This window comes from Canis lupus, chromosome 6 (genome assembly GCF_048164855.1).
Source record: "Canis lupus baileyi chromosome 6, mCanLup2.hap1, whole genome shotgun sequence".
Taxonomy (NCBI): Eukaryota; Metazoa; Chordata; class Mammalia; order Carnivora; family Canidae; genus Canis; species Canis lupus.
The window spans coordinates 76,991,975-77,009,504 of NC_132843.1; the positions used below are offsets into that span (position 1 = coordinate 76,991,975).

The window sequence follows — 17,530 nt, forward strand, 5'->3', positions numbered from 1 at the left end:
TTGAGTGTGTTATGCTCATACTTACAGTATTTTAAAAAAGCATCATGAAGAGGCAACACAATATTCATATAGCTACTCTAGAGACAGCTTTTCTATAAAAAGAAAATAGTTCCTTTTTCTTAAGGCCTAGGAATAATATTAAACATAAGCAATAACATTATGCTCCAGCTGAGACCTCAATAAGGAAATGGAAAAAAGCAGGTCATCATTGTAGCGACATCCCACTAGAAATGTCACCAAATTTGGTGGCGATACACAGCAAAGACTGCAGGTTTGCATGTCTAACGCAGCTGCCTCCTGCAGGCACTGTGAACTTCCTGGAACTTTTTGCATGCATTTTTCCCCCCATATTTTTCCTTCAATATCCTTTTTGGAAACGAAGCCTGAAGGAAGTAAATTTCAGAGATTGTGTGAAGGTCGCTGGAGCCAGGAGGAAATTAAGCCTGTTCTGAAGTCCCAGCCACAAGATGGTGAGGTGAGTCTCATAAATCCATAGGTCAGGCTGGTGATCTCTTGCCTTTGGGTTGTTCAGACAGATTTAGAAACATGAGAACCCTGAGGAATGCTGATCTAGTGTCTCTCTCCCAACTCCAAATTTTACAAAAGAAAAAAAGTGGCAAACTAAAGGCTATCTCCAGTGTTTGCCAAGAAGCTAAGTTACCTAATTTACCCAAGTTTAGGTAAATGAAGACCCCCTCACACCCCCAGAAGGAGACTCTACTCAGTCCTCATGCCTCAAGGCCCCTGATTCCTTGTTCTGTCCACCTTCTCTCCCACTGCTTGAGTTTTTTCTTTTGCTAACAGTGCATTCCAGTCTTCCTGAAAATCTTCCAAGGTGAAAGCAAACATAAAAATAATTCAATTAAACACAAATCATGTTTCCTTTTTTTTTTCTTTTTGGATAGGGTTATTACATTTAAGAAAAGGAAAATACTTTAGGGATACCTGGGTAGCTCAGTGGTTGAGCATCTGCCTTTGGCTCAGGTTGTGATCTGGGGGTCCTGGGATCGAGCCTCTTCTCCCTCTGCCTGTGTCTCTTCCCCCCTCTCTCTCTGTGTCTCTCATGAACAAACAAATGAAACAAAAAAAGAGAAGAAAAGAAAAAGGAAAATACTTTAAATATTATGTTTCTATGCTTAGATAATTTAATTTCTATGTTTAGATATTTTGGCAGATAAATTAGAGCAATTAAACTATGTGATAGTTAAATTTGCAATTTGTTGAATACTGTAACAGAAAGAGTGTTGATTAACAGATCTATATAAAACTAAGGGAAGTCTTTCCTAACATTGCTAAAATCCTGTATTCATGTAGTCCTAGTCAATATTTTTATTAATGAGTTAAATAAAGATAAAGTACTTCTTACATAATATATTAAGCACCTGCTATGTGTTAGTCTTGTTCTAAGCACTTGCCATCTATTAATTAATCCTGGTTCAACCCTAAGAAATAGATATTATTATTAGACATTATTATTTCATCCATGTATAGATAAATTCTACCGTTTGTAGATGCTTTTAATCACAACTAGAGCATCATTTAGAAATCATGATTATCGAGTGCCTGGGTGTCTCCATTGGTTAAGCCTCCAATATTGATTTTGGCTCAGGTCATGCATGATCTCAGGATTGTGAGATCAAGCCCCACATGGGCTCCCAGCTGAACATGGGTAGGATTCTCTCTCCCCCTCTCCCTTGACCTCACCCCCCTCCACTTGTGTGCATGCCTTCTTTCTTTCTCTCTCTTTCTCAAAAAAATAAAAATAAAAGAGAGAGAGAGAGAGAAAAGAAATCATGATTGTCAACTGTGAAGAAAATGAACAACTCAAGAGTCCCTGCTGGTGGTTTGTGGGTGTGAAGGAGACTTGGCAGGGGGACTTGGCAGGACTTTCCTCTCTATTAGAAATAATGCAGCTCACCTGGCTATCTATGCATGCGAACATATTCTCTTTTGTTCCATATGTGTCCGTAGGAGCTCTATGCATGATTCGAGTGTCAAAAGCTTGTTCTACAAAAATATCACCAAAACAGTCTGTGATGAGGCAAAACTGAATTTATTTTTTGTTCAGTAGGAGAGAATACTACCTGAACAGCTAGAGCATCGGTACTCTCTCAGAGCGGGGAGGATAAAATTGGGGCATTTGTGGAGATGTTGAAGTCTGGTTGAGGCAGGTCTTCTGTGCAGAGGCTTAGTTAGACCTCTGCAGGGAACATAATAGCTTGTGATTAGTGGACGTGGCTGGATAGGGATTTTGAGGCAAAGAGCTTTGGGATAGAAACTGTCATTGATGCTTTCTTTTCAAAAATTGCTGAATTTTTAGGAAGTCTGTGGCATTAGCAAAGGAGTTACCTGCAACTTTTCTTTCTCAGCAAGAGATCCCTGGAATCTTAAAATTATGTTGATGCAGACAGTGGGATAGTCAAGTCACGCTGATACAGAGAGTAAGATTATAGATGGCCTTTATTCTGAAGCTCAACCTCCTATGCTATATTAAATGAAGGAATGAAGATATTTTAAAGGAGTTTTAGGCTTGATTGAAAGTTATAAAGTGAAATCGAACCAGTCAAACGCAAAGTTAAGTGAACCGTACAAGTATAGAATAAAGATGATCTGACTTAATGCTAATTCATTTGTTGAGGCTGGAGAGGGGAGAAGCCATGTCCAAATCTTAATACTTCATTTGATTGTAACTCATGAAAGCAGCAATGTGTGATGGTTCAATAGAAACTAATATATTTTGAGTTGGGCTAATGAAGTATATCGTAGAGTATGCAAAGTAATAGCCCAGCACTCAACTGGCTCATTATTAATTCATCCATCCATCCATTCATCCATCCAATAATTAATTGATTAATTATTTGAGCAAACTGTGTTTCCTGAGGATCTATAGTTCTCTGGAACTAGATGTGAGAATGGGAGAGCCAATGTAGTTCCATTTCCTTGAATCTTCAAAAAGCAGTCCCATTCTTTTGTTTGTCAAAAGACATGTGTGGCTCAACCCAATTTAGAAGTAATTGCCTTGGGGCTTCTATGCTCTACTTCAGGCAAAGGATGTCTTTTCTTTCTTGGGGGAACAATTAAAAATGGCTACCTAGTGTAGGCTAGAAAGGTACCGTAGTGATAATGGGAAATTAAAGGAAAGAATAAGACAATGCAGGATATGTTTTTATATTTGACAGCCATTGATTATTATTTAACTACAAACACGAAATTTGGGTCCTGCCTTCAATTAAACTCTGAGCTCCTTGGGGACAAGGGCTATTTCTCACTTATTATACTGTGACCGTATCTTGTACAGGCGTTACATATCTCAGATGTTCAATAAATGGTCTTTGGTTGATTGAAACTGTGGTAACTGAGGTTATTGTGGTAAACTGAGCATAATTTCTCTGACTATAAGTATTCTATTGAGACTGAGAAATTTGTAAACAGCAACAGAAAGAATGAGTGCCTGGTGCATGAAATAGGAAGCGGTTAATCTCTGCTTAGAGGTGGGCAGGGCTTGACAGAGCAGTAGGCATTGATGGGGTTCAGCAAACACTACTTGAAAATATGGCATTTTGGCATATTGAATATCTTAAGCTGAAAGAATTTGAGAGAACAGTAGAAGCAAGGACATCAATCTGTCCTCCTCCCCCTTCTTCCCTGAAGCAGGTCATAAAGCTCTCATGTGAAAGGACCATTCCTGTATCGAGAGGAAGGAAGATATTTTTATCACCAGAGACAGGGAGTTTGGGATGAGGAAATCTGATAAACACATCTTGTCAAACTAACTCTTATCTTCCTAGTTACCTCTTCACCATCAACTATCCCTAGCCCAAACCTCTTTCTTGTCAATTTTTCACAAAAGTATTATTTCTTTGTCTAAGAGTTATAAAAGCTTCCTGCTTGATCACTTCTTTTTTTTTTAAGATTTTATTTATTTATTCATTAGAGTCAGAGAGAGGCAGAGACACAGGCAGAAGGAGAAGCAGGCTCCCTGTGGGGACCCTGATGCAGAACTCGATCCCAGGACCCCGGGATCATGCCCTGAGCTGGAGGCAGATGCTCAACCACTGAGCCACCCAGGCATCCCACTTCTCTGGGTTTTTATTCTCTTGTAAAGTCTCCCATGTACTTGTAAAAATGCCCTAAAATGGGTATGCTTTTCTCTTGTCAATCTGTCTTCGTCAGCTCAATTTTCAGACCCAGCCTGGGACCCTAAGAAGTTAGAGGAAAATGTTTTCCTCCTCTACAGGATTCTCCAGACCAAGAAGCAGGGAAAACTGTGGGGAAAAGTCAAACCAGTAAAACAGTACAATATTCAAGATGTAGCAAGTGTTCTTGCTGGAGCATAGGCTGCATATAGCAGTAGCCACAGAGAAGACTGGGGATTTCAATAGGAGGCAGCTTGTCAGTGGCCATGGATGTTACAGTTAGGAGTTAGGACTTGACCCCATATGTACTAGGGACATTATCTAAGAAGAGGTGTTAAAAGATACTTTTCAAAAAAAAGAGTAAAATCATTATTCTTGTACAGGTATAAAAATGAACACATGTTAAGTATTTAACTCATGAGGGAACCAGGCAGATGTTAAAACTGATTCATAAATGAAGAAACACAAATTTATATGGAGTAAAGGAATGTCGAAATCAATGTGTAACAGAGTTAAAACTGGCTTTTCCACACTGAACAGGGGAAATAGATTGAGTTACTATCAGACAGGCCATCATTTGTATATCTATTAGCCATCTCAAACTTACAATACTTAGAAGTAATTTCAAGATAATGGAAAATTAGAATTGGTTAATCTTGACTAGTGTCCTCTAGGCAATTCTTAGCCTTTCGTTGATACATAAATTGTTCTTTTTTCTTTTCTTTCTTACAGTGACTTCTCTAGTTTGTGTTTTTGAAAAACTATTCAGTGCTTTAGGGTAAAGAAAAGAGCTAGAGAAGTAAAAGAGAGAGAGAATGTCTGAACCAATGTAATAAGGATGAAAATGAAGAGATAGAATTGTGAAAGGATAAAACTAGAAATTATGTGACTTAGAAAGTGAGTCAAAGTGAATGCTGAGGAAGAGGAATTTTTCTACTTGGGCCATTGCATGAATTGTCTTTAAGATCTGATGTAAGAAAAAAAAAATAGAAAAGGTCTGAAGAGAATAATAGGTTTAGTTTTAGGGTCCCCGGAGTTTGATGTGTCTTAAAGACATTCAAGAGGAGATGCTTGGTTGACAGTTGTTAGGAAACAGATCAGCACCAGAAATAGAAGTTTGGGAACCATCAGTGAATCGATGACCCTAAGTCTTGCGTATAAATAGGGACTTTCAGAAATAGTAAGAAAAGGAGAAGTCAGAGACAATATTTCTGCTGAATATCAACATTTCAATAATGCCCAAAGGAAAAGGACACTTACAGAAGATGGAGATGGAATTTAGAGAGGCAAGTGGAAAGATGGAATTTAGAGAGGCAAGTCAAGAAGATGATAGGCCATAGTTGATGCATTAGTTATCTATTGCTTATCTAATGCTGTATGAAAATTACAGCCAAAACGTAGCAGCTTAAAACAATAAACATTCAACAGAGTTTCTGAGAATCAGGAATCTGGGTGATGCTTCTCTGGGTGGTTTTGGCTCTGTGTCTCTCACAAGGTGGTAGTCAAGATGTTGGCCAGGGTTGCAATCATCTCAGAGGGCGGCCCCAGTTCCTCAATGGTTGTTCCCTGGAGGCCTTTGATCCTTGTTGTGTGAACCTCTCCAGGGGTGGTCTGAATGATCTCACAACCTGGCAGCTGGATTTCCCCCATGGTTTGTGATGGAAGAGAGTTAGAGATAGGGAGAGAGAGGATGAGAGAGTGAAAGAGAAAATGTCCAAGTGAGACAGCATAAGACTGAAAGTGGAGTCTTCAAGCCCAACATCCATAGTAATTAATTACTTCTTCCATATACTATTATTCATCACACAAACTAACCCTGGTTCAATGTGGAGTGAGTCTCAATAAGGGTTTGAATACCAGAAGGCACTGATCATTGGGGGCCATCTTGGAGGTTGGCTACCTTAGAACCTAAGGAAGAAGAGTTAGAAGAAGGGTGTACTCAATAAATATTAAAAATATATACACACATATATATATATCACCATCATATTCTATCTTTTAAAAATGACACACATTCGAGTATAAAAAGTTGTGAAGATTCTGTAAATAAAGACATTGGGGGTATGTGGATATTTAAGATGGAAAAGAGAGTGTTAACATTTCTATAGGACCTGGTTGATGATTCATGAGATAGATTCATAAGACTCGGAAAGGTTTTTTTTTTTTTTTTAAGTTTTTATTTATTTATTTGAAGGAAATAGAGAAAGAGAGAGAGGGAGAGAGAGAGAGAAAGAAGGAGCAGAGGAAACTGCCAGAGGGAGAGGGAGAAGCATGAAGCCCCACCGAGCATGAAACCCTACGTGGGGCTTCATCCCAGGAGCCCGGGGTCACGACCTGGGCCAAAGGCAGACACTTAAGTGACTGAGCCACCCAGGCGTCCCAGTTAACAGTCTTAATAAGCACAGAATTTATGCCTCGCAAGTAATGGGAGAACATTCCCATTACAGTTGCATAGTCAAGGTTGGAGAATTGAAACTGTTCTGGCTACACCATAATGTTATGATCTAATCTTAGCATCTCTAAGCATCGAGGGGTAAGGGATCCCCATCATTATAGGGACTGAGAACCTCTCTGTCACTGCTCACCATCCACAGTGACATAAAATAGAAAAGTAGAAGAGTCCTCTCTTCTATTTTTGTTTAGTCATTGTTTCCACTGCTTTGTAACTTTTGCTTATTCTAACTTACCCTCTGTTAGGTTTTGCTTCCTGCCTCCTGCCCGTGTGTCTACAGGCTCGTGTCCCCACACTACTGGAATTAAAGTCTCTCTCTCTCTCTATCACCTACTCCCCTTTTTCCTCATGGCTCTCTGTCCCCTCACTTTACTTATTTCCTCTTTCTTTTTTTTTTTTTTTTCCATTTTTTTTTTTATTGGTGTTCAATTTACTAACATACAGAATAACACCCAGTGCCCATCACCCATTCACTCCCACCCCCCGCCCTCCTCCCCTTCTACCACCCCTAGTTCGTTTCCCAGAGTTAGCAGTCTTTACGTTCTGTCTCCCTTTCTGATATTTCCCACACATTTCTTCTCCCTTCCCTTATTTTCCCTTTCACTATTATTTATATTCCCCAAATGAATGAGAACATATAATGTTTGTCCTTCTCCGACTGACTTACTTCACTCAGCATAATACCCTCCAGTTCCATCCACGTTGAAGCAAATGGTGGGTATTTGTCATTTCTAATAGCTGAGTAATATTCCATTGTATACATAAACCACATCTTCTTTATCCATTCATCTTTCGATGGACACCGAGGCTCCTTCCACAGTTTGGCTATAGTGGCCATTGCTGCTATAAACATCGGGGTGCAGGTGTCCCGGCGTTTCATTGCATTTGTATCTTTGGGGTAAATCCCCAACAGTGCAATTGCTGGGTCGTAGGGCAGGTATATTTTTAACTGTTTGAGGAACCTCCACACAGTTTTCCAGAGTGGCTGCACCAGTTCACATTCCCACCAACAGTGTAAGAGGGTTCCCTTTTCTCCGCATCCTCTCCAACATTTGTTGTTTCCTGCCTTGTTAATTTTCCCCATTCTCACTGGTGTGAGGTGGTATCTCATTGTGGTTTTGATTTGTATTTCCCTGATGGAAAGTGATGCAGAGCATTTTCTCATATGCATGTTGGCCATGTCTATGTCTTCCTCTGTGAGATTTCTGTTCATGTCTTTTGCCCATTTCATGATTGGATTGTTTGTTTCTTTGGTGTTGAGTTTAATAAGTTCTTTATAGATCTTGGAAACTAGCCCTTTATCTGATATGTCATTTGCAAATATCTTCTCCCATTCTGTAGGTTGTCTTTGAGTTTTGTTGACTGTATCCTTTGCTGTGCAAAAGCTTCTTATCCTCTTTCTAGCAGTTATCTTTACTTGGCATTTCATTCATTCATTCACTTTTGCTCTCTGATGGAAAATAGCCCCATGAGATCGAGTTTTTAATTTTATTTACAGGGCCACCTAGGTGCTCAGTGGTTGAGCATCTGCCTCCACCTCGGGCCATGATCCCGGAGTCCCGGGATCGAGTCCCACATCGGGCTCCCTGCATGGAGCTTGCTTCTCCTCCCTCTTCCTATGTCTCTGCCTCTCTCTCTCTGTGTCTCTCGTGAATAAATAAATAAAATCTTTTAAAAAAAGATAATTTTATTTACAGTGGTGGCTTGGCATATCAGGGACTCAATAATAATTTTTTAAATTAACTAATATGACATATTTTAATAATATCATGAACCCATCTCCGACCTCATTGTCTGGAGGTAATTTCTATGGGCAAGGCCCCTTCCCCTACCTGCTGTAGTGACATAGGTTGTCTGAACTTCATCACGGGAAGCCTGATACTACAGAACCTGACCTCTTTCTTTTTTTTTTTTTTATAAATTTATTTTTTATTGGTGTTCAATTTGCCAACATATAGAATAACACCCAGGGCTCATCCCGTCAAGTGCCCACCTCAGTGCCCATCACCCAGTCACTCCCACACCACACCCACCTCCCCCTCCACCACCCCTAGTTCCTTTCCCAGAGTTAGGAGTCTTTCATATTCTAACCTGACCTCTTTTTTTTTTTTTTTTTTTTTTTAACCTGACCTCTTTTAATGAGAAAGAAAAAACCCAGTATTTACCATCTGATGTGTTTACTATTTAAAGAAACATATTAGGATTAAAGGTTAGAAATGTAAACTAGTAGTACATCTTTAATCATGAAACTTCAAAAATTTAAACTTGTATTAAAGAGAATAAAACATCATTGATTTCATGTTTACTATGTGAAACAAATACTTGTTTACCTTAGTATTAATAAAGCTTCAGTTTGAATAAATGGTCTTCTTGAAAATCTAAAATAAAGGAAAATCAGCAAATAATGAATGAGTCATGAAACAATAGCTCAATATTCTCTATCACATTCATATTAAGTTCTATTTCTCTTAAGAAACTACTGTAACTACTCTAGTAGAGGGTAGGCATTACTCTTATAAGTTTAAATTTATTCTTCCCAGTTTTATTAAGATATAATTGACATGCATCACTGTATAAGGTCATAGGTATATAGCATGACGGTTTCTTTGCATATATTGTGAAATAATCACCATAATAGGTTCAGCTAACATTCACCTTCTCATATAGATACAATAAAATAAAAGAAAAAAGAAGAAAGGAAAATAATTTTCTCATGATCAGAATTTGTAGGATTTACTCTCTTCACTTTCTTATGCATCACACAGCCATATTAAGCATAGTCATTGTGTGTGTGTGTGTGTGTGTGTGTGTTTGTCATTGTGTTGTACATTAGATTCATAATACTAATTTATCTTGTACCTGGAAATTTCTATCTTTTGACCACATTTCTCCAATTCCTCTATCCCCCACCCCTCACCTCTGGTAAACACAGATCTGATCTCTTTTTCGTTTGGTATTTTTATTATTGTGGTGGCGGTTGTTGTTTTGTTAGATTCCACATATAAGTGAGATTATACAGCATTTGTCTTTTGTGTCTGACTTATTTCACTCAGCATAATATCTTCGAGCCCCATTCATGTTGCAAGTGGTAGGATTTCCTTGTTTGTTGTTTTTCTATGGCTGAATAATAGTCCATTACAGTCTATGCCACCACTTCCTTACCCATTCATCCGTTGATGGACGCTTAGGTTTTTTCCATGTCTTGGCTATTGTAGATAATGCTGCTGTGGCCATGAGGGTGCAGATATTTTTCCAAGTTAGTGTTTTCATTATGGTTGAATATATTCCCAGAAGTGGGATTGCTGGATCATATAGTAGTACCAGTTTTAATTTTTCAAGGCTCCTCCACACTGTTTTCCATAGTGGCTATGCCAATTTATAATCCCACCAACAGTGTATAAGGGTACTCTTTTTCCACACCCATGTACATTTGTTATCTTTTATCTTTTTTGACAGAAAAGTACTGTCTGCCCTTTCCCTACTTGAGCACGGTTGGGCTTCATAGTTTCCAGGGATTGTTGCCAGCTTTTGTGCTTGTGGGCAGGAAGACACTCTCCACAGTGGGTGGAGCTACGGCTCAGCCCCCTTGCCTGGGTGGAAAGGAGGAGGAAATGCTCCCAGCTGCTCTCAGTTTCCCAAGCGGGCTCTCCATTTGGCTGAACCAGGACTGAGCTCCTACCTCAGCTCTTGCCAGCAGTTACTCTCCCACCTGTGCGTAGCATGGATGCCTCCATGCCTGGTACTGGTTGTGCTTTGGGGCAATCAGCTCGGCTCACCCACCTCTCTGCCAGGCTGCAGGCAGGGCTTCCAGGAGTTGTCTCCAGCCCTTCTGGTCAGAGGAGCTGGAAGGCATCTCTGATGGTGGCTGGGGCTGTGATTTAGCACCTTGCCTGGGTGGGAGCAAATGAGGCTATAGGGCTGGCAAACAGTCTCATTTAAGGGTCCGAATCAGGGAGATCTGTATCCCTCCCAGTTCCCTGGTGTGAGGACATCCTCATTTTAGTTTGGCAGATGAGCAAGACTGCTGGCTAAGATGGCCACGTGGCCAGCACAGGTGTGAATTCAGTCCGCCAAGACCCTGGTGCTGGTTGCCCCACCCCACTTTTCTGTCATAGATTCCCAGTGGTTGAGCCCCACAGGTTCCTGCAATTCCCATAATGCAGAATCAAAGTAGGGGCTCCCACAAAGTGACCCATAGGGCTGGGGGAGGCTCGTTGCCTACCACCCCAACCTTGTTCTCTTTTTCCCCTGGAGTAACTGGCAGCTCAGGGGAGACCTCTCCAAGTAGTACTGTCCTGTCCTGGGACCTGGTCAATGGGCAGTTGCTGTTCTAACCTTTCATCATCATCATCTTCTTTTTCTTCTTCTTCTTTTAAAGACTTATTTATTTTAGAAAAAGAGAATGAGAGTGGGGGCTGGAGTGGGGAGGGGCAGAGGGAGAGAGAGAGAGAAAATACCATGTAAACTCCCCACTGAGTGTGGAACCCAACTCAGGAGCTCAATCCCATGACCCTGAGATCATGACTGGAGCCAAAATGAAGAATCTGACACTTAACCTACTGAGCCACCCAGGAGTCCCTGCACTCACTCTTCTAATGCAATCTGTTTTGGTCTCTGTGGTATAAGAGGAGTGCTTCAGCCTCAGCACCATGCTCTAGGATTTTCTCAGTAATGTCTTGTTCTTGAAGAGCTGTAAGTTATTTTTCTTGTGAGGGAGTGTGAAGTCAGGAATAATCTACGTTGCCATCTTGGTGATGTCACTCTTTAAATTGAAAGTTAGATTTCATTGAGATAAAATAGCACTGAATTAAATTTAAAAAAATCAAAAGTCTCATCTTCTTAGATAAACTTAATGGGTTTTTTGGGAGGTGTTATCTTTTCAAGCCAAGGACTTACACTATTTCTGGCTATTAAACCTCAATGCCTCGTACATAATTGATGCTTATACAGAATAAGAATAACAATATCATTATTGACACTGTTTAAAAGGCTATGAATTTTCATGAAAACCCTATGAATAAGTTCTGTTTTATTCTCACTTTAAAGATAAGAAAACTGGGCTAGAGAAGTTGGGTAAAAGGGCCAAAGCTGGACATTGAACTCTCTTCCAACCTTTCAGTTGATATCCAGAATGTTTGAGGTCCGTTGGATGATGCTCATTTGTCAGAAAGGAATGTGCCTGTGTCCTCTCTCCTAACATACTGTTTACAACAACTTTTAAGCCAAAATATTTTCAATTATGACATTAACAATAGGTTCACTGTTCTCTGGCTGATGCCTTTGATTTGGAATAATTCTTAATTATTTTGGAGAGAAATATTGTTTTAAAGATTTTATTTATTTATTCATGAGAGACACAACAGACAGAGGCAGAGACACAGGCAGAGGAAGAAGCAGGTTCCATGCAGGGTGCCCGATGTGGGACTCGATCCCAGGACCAGGATCATGCCCTGAGCCGAAGGCAGATGCTCAAACTTTGAGCCACCCAGGTGCCCTGAGAGAAAAAAAAAATATTTTTATTTTTTATTTATTTTTAAAAATTTTCTTAAAAAGATTTTATTTATTTATTCATGAGAGACACACAGAGAAGCAGAAACACAGGCAGAGGGAGAAGCAGGCTCCGTGCAGGGAGCCCGACGTGGGACTCGATCCCGGACCTCAGGATCATGCCCTGGGTGGAAGGCAGATGCTCGACTGCTGAGCTACCCAGGCATCACAAGAAAAAAGTTTTTTTAAGAGTATGGCCCCTATTAGCTGAGCACATGATAATAATTCACTTATGAATAAAATTTTTATTCTACAAATAATTACTATTTTAAGTGCCTTGCCTTTTCTTTGAAATAGATTGGAGTGGTTTATGGATTAAGTTATAATTTAGGATGATTGTTTTTATTAAAAAATAGGACAAAGATCACCAGGAAAGCACAATGCTTAGAGTATTTTAAGAACCATGAGTGGACAATGTGGCTCTAAGGTTTTTAGCAACTGAGGCAAAAAGGAAAATCTATCAAATCATTTGATTTTTATTTTTTAACAACAGGAAAAAAATATATTGAAAAGCTTGTAAAAATGGTTATTTTCCTTCCTTGACTTAAATGTCTCTCTTTCAAAATAAAGACATTATGCAAGGTAGTCTCTTAGTTTCCTTTTTTGCTCTATGATTTTATAAGCTTCAACTATAATATTACAAAAATAAAATAATAAAATAAAATAAAATAGAAAGGTATTTCTTACTGTAATCATCTATAAAGACATAGGACAGGGCAGAGTGAAGGTCTTTCTCTGAAGGAATAATATAAGCTAGCCCAGATGCTCTGAATTCTGTTGGTCTCTAAATTAATACAGGTTAAACAATCACAAAAAAATAGTGGTTTTAATAAATTTCATCAAGGCTTTTACTATACCAGTGATTATTTAAAAATAACCAGTAGTTTGACCAAGCTTTTTGGTAAATGGAAGATTGGTTGCATATCCTATATACATACACAGAGCTTGACTCAGTGATTATGGAAGCAAAGTTTCACGTTTTCTATATATTTAGTTTTCTCTGGATTCTTATTAATCTGGACTTTTGTTTTTTTTTTTTTTACAGTAATAAAAGGAAATGTGACAATGAGGAATAAAACATTTTCCTTCACTTGCTCTCCTGATCCCTTTCTCTCAAGGATTTCTGCCGTCAGCAATTTTTCAACAAACATTTATTTAATGTTTGCTCTGAGTCAAGTCTTGAACCTAACGGAGTTGACTCCCAGATCTGTATCTGTGACTCCCAACCCTGACCTTTATTTGGTTCCCAAACAAATGTTACAGCAAATTGCATGATATATCTCCACCTTGTTGTGCTGGTTTTATATCAAAGTCTATATACTTCCAACTGAGTCCTTTCTAATTCTTCTGAAAGGTGCTCCCATATAGTTGCTTTATTTCATAATAAACCCATTAACTCACTTAACACCTATTGTGACAGGCACTTGGGCTGGGTGCTGGGACAAGAGTGGCAAGGTTCCTGATGGTATGCAACTTTCGGGCAAAGAATAAACAAGTGAATGTAAAAAATACATAAAGTAATTACGTGGTGGCGTGTAACCAGAGGTCACTTTACTGCTGTCAGAGAATGGCTCTCTGAGATCTGAAAAAGGAGTAACTATAGTCATCCGTACTTTTCATTTTTTTCATCCACTCTGTCATTCCTTAGTACTCATTCCTTAGTACTCATGTCATTCCTTAGTACACTCACTTAGTACAAATGAGTACTTAGTACTCATTTTCATCCATTCTGTCATTCCTTAGTACTCATTTTGAATGCATTTACTGAATGCCCACTAAATACTAGTCGGTATGAGAAAGCTTGAGATGAGAAGATGAATAAAACACATCCTCTGTTGTCCCTAGGTGTTACAGTCTAGTGAAGAGCTAGATCAATAAGCAAATAAGCTCAATAAAGTGTTATTTGTTTATTTGAAAGTGTATGCGCACAAGGGCAGAGGGAGAGAGAGAATCGTGGGCAGAGGGAGAGAGAGAATCGTAAGCAGACTCCACACTCAGCATGCAGCCCAATGCAAGGCTCCATCTCATGACCCTGAGATCATGACTGGAGTTCAAATCAAGAGTTGGAGACTTACACTTCTGAGCCACGCAGGTGCCCCTAGTATTGTAATTTATCTCTGTCGATACCTATATGGGTCTCAGTAGGGGATAAACAGGATGAAGGAGCTTACTCAAGTATAAGCTTAAGAACATTATATAGATCTTATTCCTCTTAATATCCCCAGCACAGGACCTGCAAATAGGTACTCAAAGGAAAGCGATGACTAGATATATGAAAGACGTCACACTTGCTATTTATGCTAGTGAGTTGAGAGTAGAGTCCTACTGATTTACTTTATCCATTATTCTACTGTTCCCGACATGGTGTATTTCTCTCGATATCAATCTGTATTTTATTATTTATAATCCCATACCTGGCATTTTTAAACACTTTTCTTTCTCTGGAGATTCCTTTCAGTAATACAGAAGATAAAATATGGGGGTACCATGTCTCAAAATACCAACAAAGATCACAAAAACAAAACAAAATCTAATAAAATTCTAATTGTTGTTTCATTGTTCTGTCATAGATTTTGGCACATATATTACCCACTTTACCTCTCACCTCCACAAAATTGAGTGATTTCCCTAAATCACGGGATTTACAACTGTCAGAGTGTGGCAATGGAAACACTGGCCCTTGAGGCAGGTGAACAGAGATGATTCTTGCTTGTCTCCTCTACATCTGACATTTTGCAAAAAATTGAAAACCTGAGTCCTATCTCAGTCCTGCTTGTACATTCTAATACCATCTATCTCTCATTACTGGCAAGTTCATAATTGTTTTTAATTTTGCTCCTTGTTACTACCTAAAACTGGAAATAGTTTTATCTTTTCCCAGCTTTGGTGTATTGGAAGAACAGCAGGTCATCTTTCATTTGGAAGAGTTTCACAGGTGGAAATATTAACTTGTCCTTCAAATGTCTCCTTACCCAGTTAAATAATCCTTTTTGATGTTTTGAGCTCATTTTTAAAAAGCTGTCTCTTTAGTTTTGAAGAAGTTTAATTATTTCTTGCTGAAACAAAGGATCTTTACCTAAATCTTGTGCTAGAAATATGGTTTTAAATAGAAATCATGTCTGTTGTGAGATTTCCTCAAGTGTGTTCATATTTGGAGGAAATTAGTTACACAGTTCACTAGAAAATTATGACTGATGGTATTACTATTTTTATTTTCTTCTTTATTGATTTTATAATGACCTGAAATTCAGTAGAATTATATTATGTAAAAAAAGGAACATTTAAGGCAGTCCTTTATTTAATCCGTGTTATTTCCTGTAAATCATCCATACAAATATTTTCAGAATGCCCTTTGTCTCTGATATATTTTATCTGTAGAACAGCAGCCTAATATGAAAATTGATAGTCTTTTCTTTATTTTTTTGTAGTTTACTCAAAAAATTCAAACATCTGTCTTGTTTAATATAGTCACTGTAGACCACATAAATTTGATAGTTGGGAGAAACAAAAGCTTTTCCAGAGATCTTAACACTTCCATACATAAGAATATTTTTTAATGGGGTTTGTGAACAAGAAAAATTTTTTGATAGCCTGTAAGTTTATAGGCAGTTGATAACTCTGGAAGTCTTGATTTTTTTTTTTAAATACAGCAAATTGAGCAAAACTCCATAAAAGATGACAGTTACTCCACTTGTCACTCTTGGGAACTAGGAACAAAGTTAAACATGACCCTTAAGGGACAAAAAGACGCTTTTGCAGAATTGAGCCTGAAAACAATGCAGGATTCAATCTTTTTGTCTCTTCCTTAAACTTGGAGGGAACAGAGTCAGAAGGCGAGTCAGAATCATAATGCTATTCCAACAACTGTTAGGAGGGAGTGTTGCTAAGAGAAGGAAGGCACCAAATTGGAAATGATGATAGAGGAAAAGTCATAGTTAGAGAATCCCCAGCATGGAAGGCAGAAACCTAATTGTAAGACCTACAGCCACGAGCAGGCACAGAAAGTCCCTTAGGTCTGAGGTCCTCTGGAATAAATCTTTGGTGATAACAACACAGTCCACAACAGGGATACTTTCATATTTATAGTTTATTCTCCATTATTGCCAGAGGCCTCAAATCCCACATAGTCAAAATCTCCATTCACTGCTGCCTGCTGGGCATTTAACAAGGGCTCTTGTAACAGGACCCCGAACAAGTATGAACATGAATAAAAAGTGCAGGGGCCAGCCAGGCACCACAGGCTGTGAGGTAGCCAAGTGGAGCCATTGGAGAGAAACAGAGAAAGCATACAATGACCCTTAGTGCCTCAAGGCATGGCTTCAAAGGGTGTCAACGCCAATTAAATTGTAAAAGCTCTGTCAGCTTCTGAAAAGTCATCCAGACACGGACAAGACAGCACAGAATCAAAGGCCTGGGCTATGATTTTGTATGGTCTACACTAGACCTGGTGTACACATGCACGCCTGGCAATGTGTGACCCGTATGTGAGCCTTCCGGGTAAGGCTGTCCTTAGAGGTGGAAATACCCTTCCTTTGGGAGCTGGCCAGGCTCAAGCTGGGGCATCTTGAAAACCTTTATTAGCAGGTGTGACTGGTGGCTCCCATAGGTAAATTGCCCGAAAATATAACTCTAACTAAGACATGTACCACAGATTATGCCCATAGATCAGCTAAGGGATAATTGCCTAGACTCTTGGCTTGAGCGACACAGAGGCAGGAAAGCAAATGTGACAAATGACATTACAGAGGGTTTTCTTTGTCAGCAAAGGCTCCATGGAATCTACTCTTGCAGGCCAGGGGACATTTTGACGGTAACAGATTTTGTTTCAAATAGCTGACACCAATAAGAAGGTAACTTTGCATTTTCTTTGCATTTTTTATTTGGCTTTGGAAAGTGTTAATGTGGCTTTAAAGAACGTATTGGTTTTTGGCAAAGATACCCTAATCTCAATTCATGAAACGATGTCTCCCTCTCCTTTGTGCCTCCAGGTAACTATGGTAGGTATGACCAATTTATTGGATGGCTTTCAAAGTGATAGCAGAGTTGGGGAGGAGAAGAAATGCATTTTATAGCTAGGGGAAAAGAGAGAGGAGAAACTGTCAACGTGTTTCTCACATATTTTATTGCTAAGTAATTTTTTTGGTCTCTGAAACTTTTTCACTTTTTTACTCACCAAATCAAGTGAAATGCCTGGGGTTTGAGGTAGGTTGATTCATGCTGAAAAGTAGACTCTAATGACATTAAAGTTCCAAGCACGGTCAGTCTTAAAAACATAACAAAAACAAAAACACAAAACTCAAAAAGATTATTCTTACCTGGATTTTTGAGAGGGAGTGCCACTTAACATAAGGATTTAGAATGCAATCTTTTTAAAAAATCAAACTATTTAAATGCT

At 39.0% G+C, this 17,530-nt stretch overlaps 1 long non-coding RNA gene across 1 annotated transcript in view; it reads left to right on the top strand.

Moving 5' to 3' along the window:
* The first annotated feature begins 222 nt into the window (after positions 1–222).
* LOC140634800 (uncharacterized) overlaps positions 223–17,530 on the top strand; it is a 64,737-nt gene continuing 47,429 nt past the window's right edge. The window contains exon 1 of the long non-coding RNA XR_012032179.1: positions 223–475. This is a non-coding gene — a long non-coding RNA (uncharacterized lncRNA). The remainder of the gene's footprint in view (positions 476–17,530) is intronic.